Below are 18,509 nucleotides of genomic sequence, written 5' to 3' on the forward strand. Positions count from 1 at the left end.
TTGTGATATTAAAAAAAGGGCATGCAAATTGAAATGTGACAATTACAAACACTTTGCACATTTGGTAATTTCAATTAAAATATTTTGGCTAGCAATGAGATTCTAAAAAAAATAAAAGTAACTAGATATGTGGTATATTTTTTGTTTTCTAAGCCTGCTGTTTTGAGATTTGGCTTTAGATGCCTGTAAATGCAGAGAAACTATCGGTTTCAAATGATGTTGCTGAGCAATTAGATGGGACTATTAACTTCAAAGGTCAAACAGCAATCTGAACACTCTTTGGCCTTTTTATCAACGTACTTTACAACAAGAAGCCTCATGGCATTCAGTAAATGGTTTAGACATATTGACATATGTTATCTGGTGACCCCTAGATAGGAATAATATTCTTTCATCCTGTTGTTTAACAAGATAACAACTTAAAACGACTTTCCTTGAAATAAATTGCTCCTAGTCCTACAAAGACATAGATACACCATGTAGAATTTCACAAATACAAGCTTGCACAGGCAGATAACAAGAGAGAGGTTCAGTGTGTAGAGGACTGATCAAACATTCTCTAGAAATTGAAGTGAAGTCATAAATGTATGCATAGTAATGCATATTTTATTACGTCTGTGTTGCTAGTGGATCTTGCATGTATTTATTAGAGCGTGTTTCCTGCTCCAATCACAGCAAATTATTAAAAACCAAATCCTACAGTACATGTACAGTATGTCTTTCAACCAGACTGTCTGTCTTTTTTATTTAGCAATAACACGCAAGAATAGGTAATACAACATTAATTGTTCTACTTGTAAAAGGTTTTTATTTTTAGTATGACTCCTTTTTTTTATTAAGTTTGCCTACTGTAATTACTATTTTTTTAACACAGATCTTACATTCTTAGAGAAGCCATCTGAATTGTATGAGCTAACAAAAAGATACATTGGGGCCTATGCAATAAGCACCGAGAAAAAAAAAATCACCGTTTGCATAAAGCCTATGTAGCCCTGGTAATAATTTTGGCTATATGACTTTCCTCCTACTGGTGTAAGTCCTGCTAAGGACAGTCTGCCAGTAGTTATCATGGGTTTCCCCCACCTCAAGCCCTGCCTTGAGTGGTGAAGGTAGGCCATCTGACTCTGTGTCTAAGGCAAGAGACACAGGGGAGGGGTATGCTGACATCATGAGGGGCAGGGCTGTCTAAATTTAGTTGCCTGTTCCTGTCAGTGACAGTGAGTTGAGTTCTGTCCTGGGTTCAGAGAGGAGTGTGTTCCAGGAGAGTGATGTATTACAATTGGAGGAGCTCAGGCCTGCCCTGAGTATAGCTTATAGAACTGTGGAGGACCAATGCCCCTCACTCTGCTTAGGGGATGAGGGAAGAGTTGGCCCCACCCTGAGTGCCTGTGACTTGGGGTGGTGGCAGGGAACAACTGGAAGCCCCCAGACCATCCTGAAGGGGTACAGTCTGGAGAAAGGAGACCTGCTGTACCTGATTGCTGTTGCTGCGTGCTGCTGTGTACAATAAAGGAACTGTTGCTACTTTTATAAAGACTTGAGTGAGACTGAAATCTCTCGCCCCATCGAGGGGTTTTCTGGAAGGATTTCACCCTACCCTGATAGGGCTTGCCAGAGATGAAGGCGCTGTATCACCACTAGAGCGAGATGAAGGCATGTATCCCAGAAGCCTTTCCCTGTTGTCCCCCATACCATCGCGGGAGACTCATGCCCTCCTGTTCCTCACAGGTATGCACCACCAAGACACACGTAGCCAGACCTTTGCTCACCCTAGGCGTCTGATCTGCGACCGGGGGGGTTCTATGGGTTACATTTGGAGGCGAGCTGCTGAGATTAAACAGGACAGGTTTACAGCGAAGCAGAGCTGGAAGTGTTAGGTACATCTTCCATGCAAGTTCTGTAGAAAGTAGGGCACAATTGCACATCTGGGGTAGTCAGGAGAGTATGGACTCTTGCACAGTACGCCCTGGGTGCCCTAAGAGGGTGTTGTAAGAAGTCTGTGTGGCTACAGCTGTTCTAGTCCCTTGAGGCAGATAGTGTGAGGCAACTGGGGGGGTTAGCCTGTTAACTAGTCCAGGGACCATGGCCCAGGGTCTGCACTATGTGTGGCCAAATGTAGGAAACGCCCAAACTTAGGGAGATGCACTAGCCAGCACCCACATAAAACACTCCACAAAGTACTTGCAGGAACCGTCAGCGAGTGCAGTGTACCAAGAAAGAGTTCTGCCTAGCCTGGGGTATGCCATACATCATATCAGTGGGTAAAAGAATTCAGAGAGCATGCAGAGAGCATCAGAGAGTATCGGTGAGAACAGTCAGTGTCTAGGAACGAGACACTGAGCGTAGCGATATTATACATTTGGAGGGCTCACTAAAGCTGGCGGTCGCCAATACATGTGCTCTGCAGAGCATGAAGGAGTTAAAGATGGCGACACAGCGTCATTCATGGCCCAGCAGTTAGCAGCCGTTCCAAAATGGTGTCAGGAATCGGCGTCCTCCGCGCTCCCCACACAGAGCACTCTCTCCCCTCAAGTAGTCCCTGGACACACAAAACAATCCTGCCTTACCGACCTCTGCGGCTCCCCGCCCCTGCCGCCGTCACGGGATCACTCCCCTCGGCGATTCCTCTGCTCAGCGCCGGGCGCACCGAAGCCCTCCCGCGCGCACACCTGCACCGTCAACTGGCTCGGTCCACGCGCGTACTCGCATTACGGAGCGCGCTCATTCTGCACACTCTTCTTCCCATCCCCCGGACCTCAGGCTCCGCCCCCGCACACCATACGAGCATACTCAGGTTACCAACAAGACTCACCTGGCCTGTTATGCCTGCACCAATCTGCAGTTTCTCCCTGTAGCTCTTCCTGTCCCGCCTCCATTCCTAATTGGACCTTCCTGCTTTATCTAGCTCCTCTCTGCTCTCAGTCTTTGCTCGACATAGTCTCTGTATGGAAGTACTTCTGGATTCTGACGCGGCTTGTACGACTACTCCCTCTGGCTCTCGATCTTGGCACTCCTTGGACAACGCTCACTCTGGTATCCCCTTGAACACGGCTTGGACTACGACCTATCTCTGCTCTCCACTCCCTGACCTCGGCAAGGCATTCTTCACTCTCTCTCTACAACCGGTACCAGCAAGTATTGTCTACCTTACTACACCTGGCCTGGCAACACTTTATACCACACTCCGGACACGCTCCCTTTGCTGCGGGTGTGTGTATTACCACTTCCCCCTTCAGCTCAGGGGACGGGTCTGGTCTGTGGGCAGCACCGGCGTAACAAATGGTGACTCCCATCAAGTCTGGATCGTGCATGTGCCGCGTGCAAGCAAGCTGCCAGAGAAATGTGGTGGGAGATGTGCAGGGGTTTGGCGCCAAACCCAGATCCCCTGCAGAAGGAGCGGAGAGGCGAGAAAGCCAAAGATACACCCACTTGTGCAGTGACTGGCCGACAGAAGAAGCCATGTCACGCAGAGCGAGAGAGTGCCCCTCCTCTTGTTTCCACCAGAGGGAGTGGGCACTGCAAGAGCCAATCAGAATTGTCCTCTCCAGCAGAAGGAGGGACAGGAAGTGAGAGCGAGGAACTTCACTTTTGCCTAACCATTGAAGAGCAAGGAGCTAAAGAACTGAACTGTTCAACCCCCGCGAAAAAGATGTCTGAATTAAACATGACACCCTTTCAGTTTCCAGGAGGCTTCCTGGTTGTGGAGGTTGACGGCCGAGAGTATCTCCGGTGCCTGTGCGTACACTGCAGGACACCCGGACTGGCCCCAAGCATGACCGCACGATGCCCTCAATGTGGCACGTTCTATCTATGGCCTGTCGAGCCATGGCCTATGTTGAAGACGCTACAGAGTGCCTCTCCGGGAACCCTAATGGAGGTGGCGGAGAAGGCTGCCCTGGTTCCCTGTATCACCACTGAGGTGGGAACCGAGGCCCAGCCAACCAGAGAACCAAGAGATGTCCCGGCGGAGAAGAGCGCGACCGCAGTGGAGGTACCAGAGCGGGCCCGTTTCGTACCAATAACCACTGGCGGTGTGGCAAAAGACCCAGGTGACTCCCAAGCGGAGGAACCGGCAAAATCATCTTCGGAGGAAGGAGATGGCCTATCATCGGTGGCGATGGTGCCTATCGGCGAACCACCCCAGCTGTAAAAAGATGGCGGTCCACTTACCAGAGAGAGGGAGCAGACGAGTCCGTACACCCCCCGACGGCAAGCGCTGGTGCGGCCTGAGCCATGTAGAAGTCCCAACATGGTGGCGACTCCCAGTGCGGCGGAGATGGGATCCGAGATGGCTCCGGAGGAACCAACGATCACCAGCCGGCAGCGGAGTGGTAAGGAGACACCACCACCCCCTTACTCCCGCCAGGCAAAGACGGAACCTGCAGAGGGCGAGAGTGAGAGAGGCTTGCGGCCTACCTGCCCGTCCGTGGACCGGATGATCCATCCACGACGCACTTCCGGTGCGAGACCACGGAGCGAATGGAGATTCCGCAGGCACCAGTGATGACGTCACTTCTGGGTCCGGCTGACAAAGAGGCCCGGGAGTGTTGTTCGCAGAGAGGAGAGTAGCTATGGCAGCCGCGCTTGCAGCACTAAAGGCCCAAGGCGTTTCCCGAGGAGCATGAAGCGCGCCGGAGAGGGCAAGTCGAAAGATGCCCACTGGTCATGGCATTGCCCAACTTATAGACACTATACCAGACATTGTCGAGGCCCCAGTCCCTACCCCTAGCGCCATTGCCCCAGCCACTGCCCCTGTCCCGTCACGAGTTAAGACACCGGGCCCTAGCGGGGATAAGTTAACTAAGAATCCCAAGTACTCTACAGATTGGAGGGATTGGGAACTCAGTGACGAAGGGTCTGATGGGGAGATACCGTATGATTGTGTTATTCATGTACCTAATCCTGTGCCTTTTTCTCCTGTGCATAGAGGTAGGGCCCGAGGGTCCCATACTACTGCAGAAGCAGGGCCTGTGAGTAAGGTGGTACACAAGATGAACCCCACAAGTTATACCGATGATACCAGAAGTAGACGCAGGGGCTCGCACTCTACTGAGGTGGTCACGTCATGTGTGTCCTCACAAGTGGAGTCAGATACAGGTACCACTAGTGCAGTGACAGGGTATGAGCACCAAGATAAGTGGTGGGCACCTCTGTTCACCGGGTAACACAAAGGAATGGACCGTACGCGGTTCTTGCTAATCAGAAATAATATAGTTGACCATTGGTGGGCAGTAGGTGCCTTTTCTCCCCAGAAGGTGGCCGATGAATTAGAGAATTGTTACAGGGAGATTGAGCAGAAGAACATCCTTCCCAAGGGTGTCGCCATTCTTTATTATGATGTTGCCCCAGAGGAGCCTGAGTTTTGGGTACTGCCAAGCAGGGCAGGTGACCGGAAACTAACCAAACTAAGCAGAGCAGACAGAGCCATAGTGGCCAGGTATAGACAGTCTCATGGCTATGAGTTCCCCTATGTGCCTGAGCCGATTATGCAGGAAATAGAGGAGCAAAGAGATACCTGGCTCCGGGAAGCAGTTATGGAGTACCTACGAACTAGGTTTGGTAGGGCGGGTTATCATAACGAAGAAAAGGTCTGTGACGTTATCCGGGCCTGGAGCATTGGGAGAAGCATCTACATGCATAGTGTAGTGTATCGGCCGGAGTATGGGTCGGTACAGCCGTACTATGTAAAAGTTATGGATCACAATGGGCGGGAAGTTCGTAAGCCTGACCCGCGACATTATTATTAGTAGGTTCTCCATGTTGGGAGTTACCATATGTCTTTTGTTCGCCATCTGGGTGTAACTCTCTGAGGTATGAGCACTAAAAAAATTGTGTTTGTTTTCCAGATTGTTCACCTGCAGGATGGTGCTGCAAATTTTAGGACCAAGTGGGGACCATTGGATTCTACCTGAGGGAGAGTGTAGCCCTGGTAAGAATTTGGGCTATATGTCTTTCCTCCTACTGGTGTAAGTCCTGCTAAGGACAGGCTGCCAGTAGTTATCATGGGTTTCCCCCACCTCATGCCCTGCCTTGAGTGGTGAAGGTAACCATCTGACTCTGTGTCTAAGGCAAGAGACACAGGGGAGGGGTCTGCTGACATCATGAGGGGCAGGGCTGTCTAAATTTAGTTGCCTGTTCCTGTCTGTGACAGTGAGTTGAGTTCTGTCCTGGGTTCAGAGAGGAGTGTGTTCCAGGAGAGTGATGTATTACAATTGGAGGAGCTCAGGCCTGCCCTGAGTAGAGCTTATAGAACTGCAGAGGACCAATGCCCCTCACCCTGCTTAGGGGGTGAGGGAAGAGTTGGCCCCACCCTGAGTGCCTGTGACTTGGGGTGGTGGCAGGGAACAACTGGAAACCCACAGACAATCCTGAAGGGGTACAGTCTGGAGAAAGGAGACCTGCTGTACCTGATTGCTGTTGCTGTGTGCTGCTGTGTACAATAAAGGAACTGTTGCTACTTTTATAAAGACTTGAGTGAGACTGAAAGCTCTCGCCCCATCGAGGGGTTCTCTGGAAGGATTTCACCCTACCCTGATAGGGCTTGCCAGAGATGGAGGCTCTGTATCACCACTAGAGTGAGATGAAGGGATGTACCCCAGAAGCCTGTCCCTCTTGTCCCCCATACCATCGCGGGAGACTCATGCCCTCCTGTTCCTCACAGGTATGCACCACCAAGACACACGTAGCCAGACCTTTGCTCACCCGAGGGGTCCGATCTGCGACCGGGGGGGGGGGGGTCTATGGGTTACACCTAGAATACATGTGATAGCAACATTTGCAAAACTGGCGAGTAGCCAGTGACGTGATGAACACTTCTCTGAAAAGGGCTTACACGGCATTTTCTTTTGGCTGCAGAGAGAGAGAGAGAGCCGCCTCTCCCTGCGCAAATCTCACCAGAGATCAACATTTTTCAATATAAAATGTAATGCTAGTGTTTGTAGCAGGAGTCTCCGGAGCAGAACCTCATTGATTTTAGGTCAGGGGACCCCCTGCTTCCTGAGATACAGGCCCAGTTATGGGGTGCCGGTATCTCCTATGCATTTTATTTCCACGGTCACGAGACAAGGGACATTTAAATGCATTGGAGATACCGGCACCCCATAATGGGGCCTATATTTCGGGAAACAAGGGGTCCTCGGACCCCAATTCAACGAGGTTCTGCTCCGGATACCACCTGCTACAATACACTAGTATTAGAACCCAAATAAAAAATGTAACTCATTTGCTACCATAGCGGCTATCTCCTATTGTAATGAAGCTGCATTAATGTCATTTTTATTAATAGTGTGCGGGAGCAGGTCTCCTGAGATGAACAACATTGATTTCAGCCTCGGGAATCCCCTGCTTCCCGAGTTACAGGCCCTGGTATAGGATTCCGGTATCTCTTCCAGTATTTAAATCCCACGGTAACGTGGCGCGGACGATTTAAAAATGGTGGCAATACCGGCACCCGGTTACCCATTCTGGGGTCTGTAACTGGGGAAGCAAGGGGTCCCTAAGGCAGAAACCAAAGCGGTTAAGCTCAGTAGACCCTCTGCTACCGCACACTATTAATAAAAATTACATTAATGCAGCTTCATTACCTTAGTGGATAGCCGCTAAGGCAATGAAAGGGTTAAGGCACAATAACAGGTTTATTGAGGGCAGAGGGGGTGATTGAAGCGGGTACTCGACCCTTCACTCACCCCCTCTGCCCCCAATAAACATTACATTACAAAATGTACTAACCACCAATACACAACTCACCCACCCCTTGTGCCCCACTTAAAAATATTTTGTATTTTTTTCTGCACATGATTGATGCCAGAGACGGGCGGGGGTCCCCGGGTGGCCCCTGCGAGTGTCCATGGGCCTCCAGGTGGACCTCGTGGGTGTCTGGGTGTCCTCGGGTGGTCCACACATGTCCCTCCTTGCCTGCGGTACCAATCCCCCCAAAAATGTGGAATACATTGCAATAAATAGCCCCCCCCCCCCAACACATACAGTACAGTAATGGGCAAAATAACTATTATCCAGATATGATAATAGCTAATTTGCCCATTATATAATCAAACATTAGCTAGCATAAATAAAGTAAATACAATATTCAACTTACCCCTGCCATCATGAAGGGCATCATCGACAGCATACTGCAGGGCCATGTCCTCGATTGCCAGAAAGAATACAAGAAAAACAAACAAATAATCAAATGGGCCCTAACCCCTTTATCACGTTAGCGGTGAATTACCACTATAGTATTTAAGGGGTTAACCCACCTTCCCCCGCTACCTTTCCGGGATGCCTAACCACCCATCCCGGGCCCACTATACCCACCCTGTACCCATTGTTTGGCATAGTGGTATATCATACCCATATAAGATGGTTATGATAAGCCACTATAGCAGCCCATGGTCACCCGAAAAACAAAGCATGGAGGCCAAAAATATACAATAAGAAAACATATACACAAGCACCTACTGTAAACAAATTAAAGCACTAGCCAACAAATTAATTAAAAGCTGTAGCCAACCAATTCAATAAATAAAAGCAGTAGCCAACCGATTCAAGTAATAAAAGCACTGGCCAACCAGTCATTAATTAATTTAAACCACTAGCTAACAAATCAATTAATTAATATAACCACTATGCAACACATCAATTAAAACCAGTAGCCAACAAAATAAATAATTAAATAAAACCGATAGGAAAATGAAATAAAATTAAGTAATCTAAATTACAAACAATTTAACCAAACAGTAAACAGGATAATTAAAAACAACAATAGAAAAGCGCTTTTGCCAAAAAATGCATTGACTGTCACTGTATTTATCTGTACCCTGGGAACAGATTAATACATTATCAGTCAATGGGCAATAAAAAACATAAAAAGAAAAACATACAATAAAAAAAACCCCGAAAAAAAGACATTTACATACATTCAATAATTTCTTACCTTTAGAAGCGCTGACCCTCCGAATCCTGGCGTTTCTGCAAGCTCTCGTACTGCGATGTCAAAGTCCACCTTGACGATTCGGAACAGATAACAAAATTCCTCTTTCACCTTCTTCTATCTTCTTCTGTCATTATTTCTATCTTTTCTTTAACCTTCTATCTTCATCTGTGTGTGGATCCGTGAGATTCACCACCCTCGGCACGCCGCCTGCCTGCCTCACTCTGCGATCGGGTGCTCTGCTGCTCCCTCTCCCTGCATTGCACTACTGGACCCATCCTCCTTCAGCCACCAGACTACTAGCGCACGTGTGTCACGTGCAGACATAAATACAGAGTCTCCTGGTCCCACCTCTAGGTTGCGCCCATGCGGGGGTGTCGTCAGCATGCCGTGCGCGCACGTAACGCACGCTCAACAAGTGCCTGCTCCGCATCAACCTGCAGCTGCTATATGACTCTCACCTGTCTCCTGCATGACTGCAACCAATCCCAGCCCGTGCTAACGGCGCACCTCCGCTCCTCACTCATTGGCTCTCCTCCCTGTTATATGCTCAGCTGGACCACTGGCTCATCGGCTCAGCATAACCCTTTGTCATTGCAAAGTGGTTTACCGCTCTCCTTGTTCCTGCTGCCTTGCCTTGCGCTCCTGTTCCTGATCTCTGTTCCTGACCCAGCTATCCCTTGGACTCCGCTCTTCTTTACTCCTGACCCCGGCTACCATCGACAATCCGCATCTCTCCAACCCTGACCTTGGCTAATAGAACCTGCAACGATCCATATCTCTCCAATCCAGACCCCGGCAAGTATCTTGGCTATCCGTAAAGCTGTAACCGCAACCTGGCTACCTCAACCAATCTACACTCCAGACGTGCCCACGTGGCTGTGGGTTGGTGTTTATGTAATCCCTACCTCGGCCCTGTGGTCCCGCTTGGTTTGTGGTGAGCACTCTGTGACAATCTGTCAATCCATAGTCCCATGATAAATCCACTACACGATCTTGCCTCGTCGGGTTCTTGAGGTAAAATGAGAGATCAAGGCCTTATCTATGGCCTGTGATGTCACATTTTCAGATCAGATGGTACAGCTCCAATCTGATTGGACGCTGTATCATGTGCCTGCGTCTTTTTTGTTTTTTTTTGTTAATGATGTAATGTCATCTCCAAGAGAGGTACGTCACATCCTTCAAACCACATGGCTACATCACATGGTATTACAGCCAATGGGATTAAAGACAATCCCATTGGTTGCTGTACCATGTGATAGGTTACATTACTTCAAAAGGATGTGACATACTTTTTAAGGGACCTTGAGAAAGTGCCGTAAGCTGAAAACATGTCGGTCAGAATGCCCATGATCTATTAAAGCTATTTTTGTATCCAAGATACCCTGCTTCTTCATTTTTGATGGTGTGTTGCAACCTCTTAGTTTTTATAAATTATTTTATTGATTGGCTAGTGCTTTTATTTCTTGAATTGGTTGGCTAGTGCTTTTATTTATTTAATTGTGGTGTTTAGGTGCTTGTATATATGTTTTATTATTGTGTATTTTTGGCCTTCATGCTTTTAGATTAGGGTGACCATTGGCTGCTATAGTGGCTTATCATACCTATATTATATGGGTATGATGTACCACTTTGCCAATTAATGGCTACAGGGTGGGCCCATTACCGTACTGTATGTGTTGGGGGTTTGGGGGGGTGGGAGGTGTATTTTTTGCAATGTATTCCACATTTTTTGCAACAAGATTGGAACCGCAGGCCAGCGGGGACTGCCTGAGGACTACCGGGGAACCCCGGACACCATGCAAGGACCAACGGGGACCACCTGATGACCCGCAGACACCTGCAGGGACTACGCGAGGGTCCCCAGACACCCGTGAGGACCACCTGATGGCCCCCAGACACCAGCGAGGACCACCTGTGGACCCTGGGAACCTGTGATGACCACCCAAGGGCCCCCAGACACCTGCTGAGACCACATGAAGTCCCACGGACACTCACGGGGACCCCCCGCCAGCCTCCTGTATCAAACCGTGTATAAAAAAATAAAAATGTTTTTATGTGGTGGCACAGGGGGTGGTTAGGTTGTGTATTGGTGGTTAGTACATATTGTAATGTTTATTGGGGCAGAGGGGGTGAGTGAAGGGCCAAGTACCTCACCCCCTCTGCCCCAATAAAGCTTCTGTTGTTTCTTAACCCCTTCATTGCCTTAGTGGTTTGCCGCTAAGGTAATGAAGTTGCCTGTAAAGGCATTTTTATTGTATGGGATTCATGCCGGGCCTCCGATGCTGATAATAATGAGTATCAGCTACGGAGACTCCCGGCATCAATCCGATGCAGGAAAAATTCACTTTTTTTTTGTAAGTCCCCTCTCGCCGCTTATCGGCAGCTTCTCACCACCTTCCTACCAACTTTTCCTGGCAAGAGGATTTTGAGAGGAAATCTCTATTCGAGAGCCGCGATTAGCCTCAAAAAGTCAGTCGTGGCTACTAGAATTGCACGAGTTTGAAAACCTGCTGAAAAGTGGCTTCCCTGCCGCTAATTTGGCGTTCTTTTTCTCGGAAAAAAAATTGGCGAAAACGGCTTCTATCGCCGACTTATCGGGGATTACTGAATAGCAGTAGGCTTTTTTGGCGAAAAGGCCTCAATAAGTGGCTTATCGGCGCTTAGCGCATAGGCCCCATTATCTTTATTTGTATTGCAAACTAGACACAATAAGGTTATGGTGGATATAACTGGGCAATTTTTGCAATTGGGATTTTTGATTCTGTACTTCCTTATGTATGTCGCCATTCACGCGTCTGCGACATGCACGATCTCCCACTAACTATAATATGGCCACCGGACATCTTCTGCGCATGCGCGAACGTAACCAACATGGCAGTGCCCTATCTAAGATGCCATCGGGAGCTCCCGGCGATGCGCTCGCCCCCTGGCGACGCGCTCGCCCCCGCAGCTCCCTGACACGCCACGGAGGTAAGGGAAGGGGAAACAGAGGTCCGGGGAGCCAGAGGGGACCTGGCTACATGTATGTATATCTTTATTTATGTAGCACGCACAGTGTACTCAGCACTTTACAAAGACAATACAGTACAGGGAATAATAATACAATAATAGCAAGAAAGCCAGTTAACAGGAAAGGAATGTTAGTGACATACAGAGACAGCAAGTGAGGGAATAAGTGCAATACATGGAAGTATTTGGCCACAATGGTTGGAAGAGTGTCTGTGGTTACATAACTATCTTGCAATGGTCCCTTCTGGTTCCCGACCCTTCGGTTTCCCCTCCCCTACCTGCACTAGAGTGGGGGCGGTTCTGGGTGGCGGCGGGCTGGACGGCGGCTCCTGGAACAGGGCGATGCCATTTTTGGTATTTTTGCGCATGTGCGGAGGCTCACACATGCGCAGAAGGTATTGCAGTGGCCATTACAAGTTGCGCATGCGCAGTGGAGCAGGCGCATGAGGCACCAATGATAGAAGGCTCCGCAAGGGACTACAGCCCCAGAAGGCATGGGGGCATGTAGACACGTGACGCCAGGGAGCCAATCGCCCGGCCAGATCCCCTGCAAGAGAATAGTTACATTTGGCGTGCTGAGGCTTGCAAGGCAGTGGGAGCTGGGACATAGATAGACCCTCAAGCTACTAAGAGAAGTGGTCAATATGAATCACTGATTTTATATGTCAAGGATAGCATTAGCAAAATAAACAGGAAGCAAGAGCATTTGTACTAAAGGCTCTAATTATAAATGTTAAAGTAGTCTCTTAGTCAACAGGTACTCCAACCAAAAATAAAAATAAACTTTTTTTCTAGATTGCTACAGTACTTTACTAATAATTAATATCTGATGATGGCGTTAGTTAAACTAGAATAACTATGTAAACATTCTGTAACTTTTCTTAGGCTGTCCCTAACTGCAACAGTTCAAATCCTATATATTTCCCAACTCCTTATACATTTTAAATGAGTCAAAATCAAACTGTATGTAGCACTGCAACCTCCACTCCCCCCCTCTCTGGGAGATCTTGCTAATGCTGCAGGTGACATGGTGCTAAATACCTGTGAGTGTCCAGGAGATGCTGAGAGTTGGTAAGGGGAAACAGGACAGGCTTTTGGTGATCCTTCAGGCTCTTCTCATGGTGTCAGCGCCTCCAGTCATAGCAGGCTCCAGGTGGGATGCCAGCCAAAGGATTTAAGGATTTAAGGAGGAGATAGACAGGAAAATGCAGATGAGAGTAATTTAATTGTAGCTGCCGAGGTTTGTATAGAATGTTAGTGTAGCCCTGTTTCCTTTCGAGTACAGGAAGACTACTAATGCTGTATAACCTGTTGGCTCGCAGGGCCCGAGCCGCTGCTACGGAGTGCCTGGGGTGATATATATATGTAACGGGTGCTCCCTCTGGCCTGACCCACCCAATCTCATATTGGCCCGTGTAGTCTAACCAGTCCCCCATTACAAGGCGTGTGTGGTGGTGCACCTGCAAGTAACAGGACTCTTGAGTCTCCCGCTTGGTGTTATTAGGGGATGTCATCAGGACAGGTAGCTGAGGTAGTGGGTACGAGTCCAACTTACTTCATGTGCAGCGCCTCCACCTCATCAGGATCTGTGCTTCCGCAGGGAGATGGTCCTGGTGAGGAACTCCTTCTTGGTGCCATCCACTGTTGAGTAATCTCACACTCACACAGTGGGGTTCTTTTTCTCAAGGACATCTTTATTGCATACAGGGATGTAGCAGACTGCCCCATGCAGCTGCCAGCTCTAGCCGCACATCTCTCCGTGATGTCCCTTTGCCAGGTACGCCCTCCCGTACTGAAGTGGGATTCCCTTTCTCCTAGGGAGATCACCGCTGTGCCAGGTCCCTGGACACAGTGTGGCGTAGACAAACTTAATCTATCACTCTGCTGCCGCTAGTTACTGCACTAGGGTCACAAAAGTGTTACTTCCTCTCGGTACCTTCGGGTTACTATTTCTTCACCAACAACCACACTAACTGTCAGTGTTGTGCCCTTTATACTCCAGGGGGCAGGCGCATCTCTGAGGTCACTATCCAGGGACTCAGAGCATACAGCCACTCCCTTCCTTACACAGGGCACCACACAAGGGTGTGAGGGAAAACCTCCATAACTACTGTGGGCAGACCTGTATTTACCAGGACTTACTGCCAACAGGGAAGATGTATGCAGTCATTATTATGCATGGCTACATACTCCCCCTGGTTAATACCCACCGTCCCGGCTGGGACCTAAATTTGGTGTACCTTGCGCCAGGAAACACTGCAAAAGAACACACAAATAACATAGCAAACATCATTGCATGGACATAATAATGTAAGCCCAGTACACTCACTGACCAGCAGGGAGCGTTAAAGAAAACAACAGACCACTCTATTGGCTACTCAATAATAATGCCGAGGATCTGGCTTCTTCACCTCTCGCCCCGCGGCATCATGTACAGTCACGCTGTATTCTCTGGGTACTCCTCGCTCATTGCAGTATACTACCTTATGCATATATACACTGCGCCCTATCTTCCAGACCCGCATAAGTTGAGCTACCCTCTGCTCGGCCTGTATCCCCTTAATGGCTCCCCCTTTCTCTATGATATAATATTGAATATCATTTTTGAGCCATCTCTCCCTATTCTCCTCTATCTCTCTCATTAGAGGTTCAGGGACGTAAGGGTAATCAAGCCCATGGGACTTCCTATACTTCGCCGCAATAGCCCGTTCAGCTCGACACGACCTGGTCAAGCCACCTTGCCCAGCCGCTCCGGGCAACACCCATGACAGGGGCTCATACGTTTCTACCGGATCATCCAACCCTGCGGACCCCTTAGGTATAACAAGGCCTGCCTGGATTCGATCCCACCTTACCCTTAGGGCCCTAAGGTATGACTCGTCGTCAAAGTCACCGGCAGCCCACCAGTGATCAACCACCCCCTCCCTCTCTAAAATAAAGCGGGTCCGGTCGAACCATGATACATACCCCTCGTACAATGGGGCCCACCACCTAGTCTCCTTCCGTTCCTCGGAGCTAGGATCTGTACTCTCTTCTATGGACTCCTCATCAGGCCCACCAGAAGACACCCCGGATGTACCCTCAGATCTCTCATTAACTCTTTTATACGGAGAGGTGTTTCGTACTGTGATACTAAGCCCACTAGGACAATCGCTAGATACAGACACTTGCCTAGACATACTCCCTCCTCCCTCCGACCCATCATCCGACGTACCCAAGTCCAGGCTTCCAGTCCAATCACCGGAAGGACCCCGTGACTCCCCGGACAACCCTAAGCTGGAACTGGACCCAAATAAAATAGTGACGGGTACAGGGGCTTTAACTAGGGCCTTGGGGCTAACCTTGAGTGTGGATGGGGTTTGGGGACGGGACCGAACAGTAGGTACTGACAGGGTTTCGACCTGCTCTCCAGCGATACCTGTCTTGACGTCGCCACAAAGTCCATCTTTATTCTCAACAGCGGAGCTTCTGGGGTTGCAGTTCAAACGTCCGTTCCCCCTGGTAGTAGGGCATCGTTTCTCGCTGCTTGACCTCAGAGGCGGCACCATCTCCCACTCGGGGCCTCCCTGGTCCGCCTGCACCACTTCCGCACACGCACGTGCTGCGACGCCATCTTGGGATGGATCCCCAATCGAGATCTCTTCCTCCACCATGACATCCGGCAACGCCCGTCTGCTGCGCGATCCAGTCTGGCTCTGGACTCGCTCCTCCGGCTCTTCCTCCCCTCGGTTCTGCAACAGGCACGGTGTCTTAGCACCTCGCAGGGTCGGGGTTGATCGACCCGCATCCGATCCACTAGTCACCACGGCAGTGGGACTCCGGCGATCGGGAGGTCGCGGTACGGGAGACTCTCGACTCCGCGTCTCCACACCACGAGGAATTTCATCCCTCCATGGCGTACCAATGGTATGACAGTCTCGTCTGATGACCGTCTTACTCGCCAGCCTTGCGCACTCCTCGTCCGAGGATTCCAGTTTGCAATTCGGCCGAGGCATCCCGGTAGGAGACCGTCGATGGGCTCCTCGGTGATCACCTCTCCGATGGCTGAGTTTCTCCGTCGGAAGCACCAGTGCTGACTCCAACTCTGCGGGACTGGCACTCTTGTTCCAGAGAGCTCCCGGCTGTTCTTCTCTTGGAATCGGGACATTCCCGGCCACTCCCATAGCCTGCACCGGTACGAATGTGGTCATTGGCCACATGTACTGCAGTCCGCAGTGGGGGCATCGGGCCTCGCTGCCCACGGCTCCGCCCGGCAGTCTGCACTGCAGGCAAAGACACGCCACAGTCTCCACACCCTCCACACGGATTATCAGGAAGCCTCCTGGAGCCGAATAAGGGTGAGTGGAAATCACAGGACCTTGGTCCACTTTGTCAGCAGCTTCAGCCATCTTTACCAGCGGAGGCACTCGTCTCAGAGGTCTATACTGATCAATGGCTCTTCGCAACTGAAAGGCATGGGCTGATGTAGCAACCCTTCCTCCCATTTTCTCTGTCGACATCCGGTGTAACCGCAAACCACTCCCCCTGGTTGAAACTAGGGGGACGTCTCGTAGATTTGTAGGCTGACCCAGCACAGGTGCGGAGTGAGTCATAGTCCATGAGGGCGCGGCTCCAGCTTTCGCGCCAAACTCCTCAGCGGGGTGGAGTTTTCTCGTTGGCGCCAATCCTGGCCAACAATTAGCAAATTGCAAAGTTGCAAGACTTTCTGCAGAATGCCCACGCGGCGTCCCGGGGAAGCGGGAACCGCCATTTTGGTAAGCATTGTCCTTTCTTTCATTTAAGGCAGCGTCTGGCTGTTTGTTAATTGGGGTATAACAAAGTCCATTTCGTTCCTCCCATCTAAGCACACTGTCCTGCTCATTATTCTCAGGGGTATCATCCCGAGAACAAAAACACGACAAACACGGCGCAGCCACGGCTTTCACGCCATTCCACAACAAACTCACAAAAGTCTCTTCTGTAGCTTGTTCTTCGTCTGACCGCAATCCTGGACCTTCTGCTCTATGCAGATCCTCCATTCTCGTGGTTCTCTCTCTCCGCCATCCTGGACCTTCTGTTCTGTACAGATCCTCCATTCTGACGGTTCGCTCACCCTGCCATCCTGGACCTTCTGTTCTGTACAGATCCTCCATTCCGACAGGTCTCTCGTGATCGTTGAACACCGATTCTCTGTACGTGGAGCTCCGCTCTGCGGGGCAGCTACCACATCTGTACAATAAACATGCCTTGTGCACCACCTTGTGTACCTAACGTAGATCTGACTCGTGTTTGCACTACCTCAGGCTAGGCTCACTCTTTCTGTGTCTACTGTAACACGTTCCTCCAGTCTGTGCTCCTTGGTAAGTGATCTGGAATGGAGACTAGAGTACTCTGGCTCTTCCATGCAGTACTTTGGGCGTCGACCTACTTTTGGCTAGCCTAGTGCGGACCCATCCAGAATTCCTGCTCTCAGTTACCAGTTTACCCCTTTAGGCGTCCCCCGCTAGCGCTACCTCAAGGCGACTAGAACAGCAATAGCCCCCGGCTCCAGACTCACTAACCCCTTACGGATCCCAAGGCGTCTTTGCGGCATGCATCTCCAGCATCTCCCTGACTACCCCTGGCTCCGTCCCACGCAGCACAAAGTGGCAGCAGACACTTCTCTCTTTCCTAATGTGTGCCTAGCAAAAGCCTGTCCTGTTGACAGGTCTCTCAGCAGCGCCTCCAATTGTAACGGGTGCTCCCTCTGGCCTGACCCACCCAATCTCATATTGGCCCGTGTAGTCTAACCAGTCCCCCATTACAAGGCGTGTGTGGTGGTGCACCTGCAAGTAACAGGACTCTTGAGTCTCCCGCTTGGTGTTATTAGGGGATGTCATCAGGACAGGTAGCTGAGGTAGTGGGTACGAGTCCAACTTACTTCATGTGCAGCGCCTCCACCTCATCAGGATCTGTGCTTCCGCAGGGAGATGGTCCTGGTGAGGAACTCCTTCTTGGTGCCATCCACTGTTGAGTAATCTCACACTCACACAGTGGGGTTCTTTTTCTCAAGGACATCTTTATTGCATACAGGGATGTAGCAGACTGCCCCATGCAGCTGCCAGCTCTAGCCGCACATCTCTCCGTGATGTCCCTTTGCCAGGTACGCCCTCCCGTACTGAAGTGGGATTCCCTTTCTCCTAGGGAGATCACCGCTGTGCCAGGTCCCTGGACACAGTGTGGCGTAGACAAACTTAATCTATCACTCTGCTGCCGCTAGTTACTGCACTAGGGTCACAAAAGTGTTACTTCCTCTCGGTACCTTCGGGTTACTATTTCTTCACCAACAACCACACTAACTGTCAGTGTTGTGCCCTTTATACTCCAGGGGGCAGGCGCATCTCTGAGGTCACTATCCAGGGACTCAGAGCATACAGCCACTCCCTTCCTTACACAGGGCACCACACAAGGGTGTGAGGGAAAACCTCCATAACTACTGTGGGCAGACCTGTATTTACCAGGACTTACTGCCAACAGGGAAGATGTATGCAGTCATTATTATGCATGGCTACATATATTTATATGTGTGTGTGTATTGTCTCTTACCAGA

Source organism: Ascaphus truei, chromosome 2, assembly GCF_040206685.1.
Source record: "Ascaphus truei isolate aAscTru1 chromosome 2, aAscTru1.hap1, whole genome shotgun sequence".
NCBI lineage: Eukaryota > Metazoa > Chordata > Amphibia > Anura > Ascaphidae > Ascaphus > Ascaphus truei.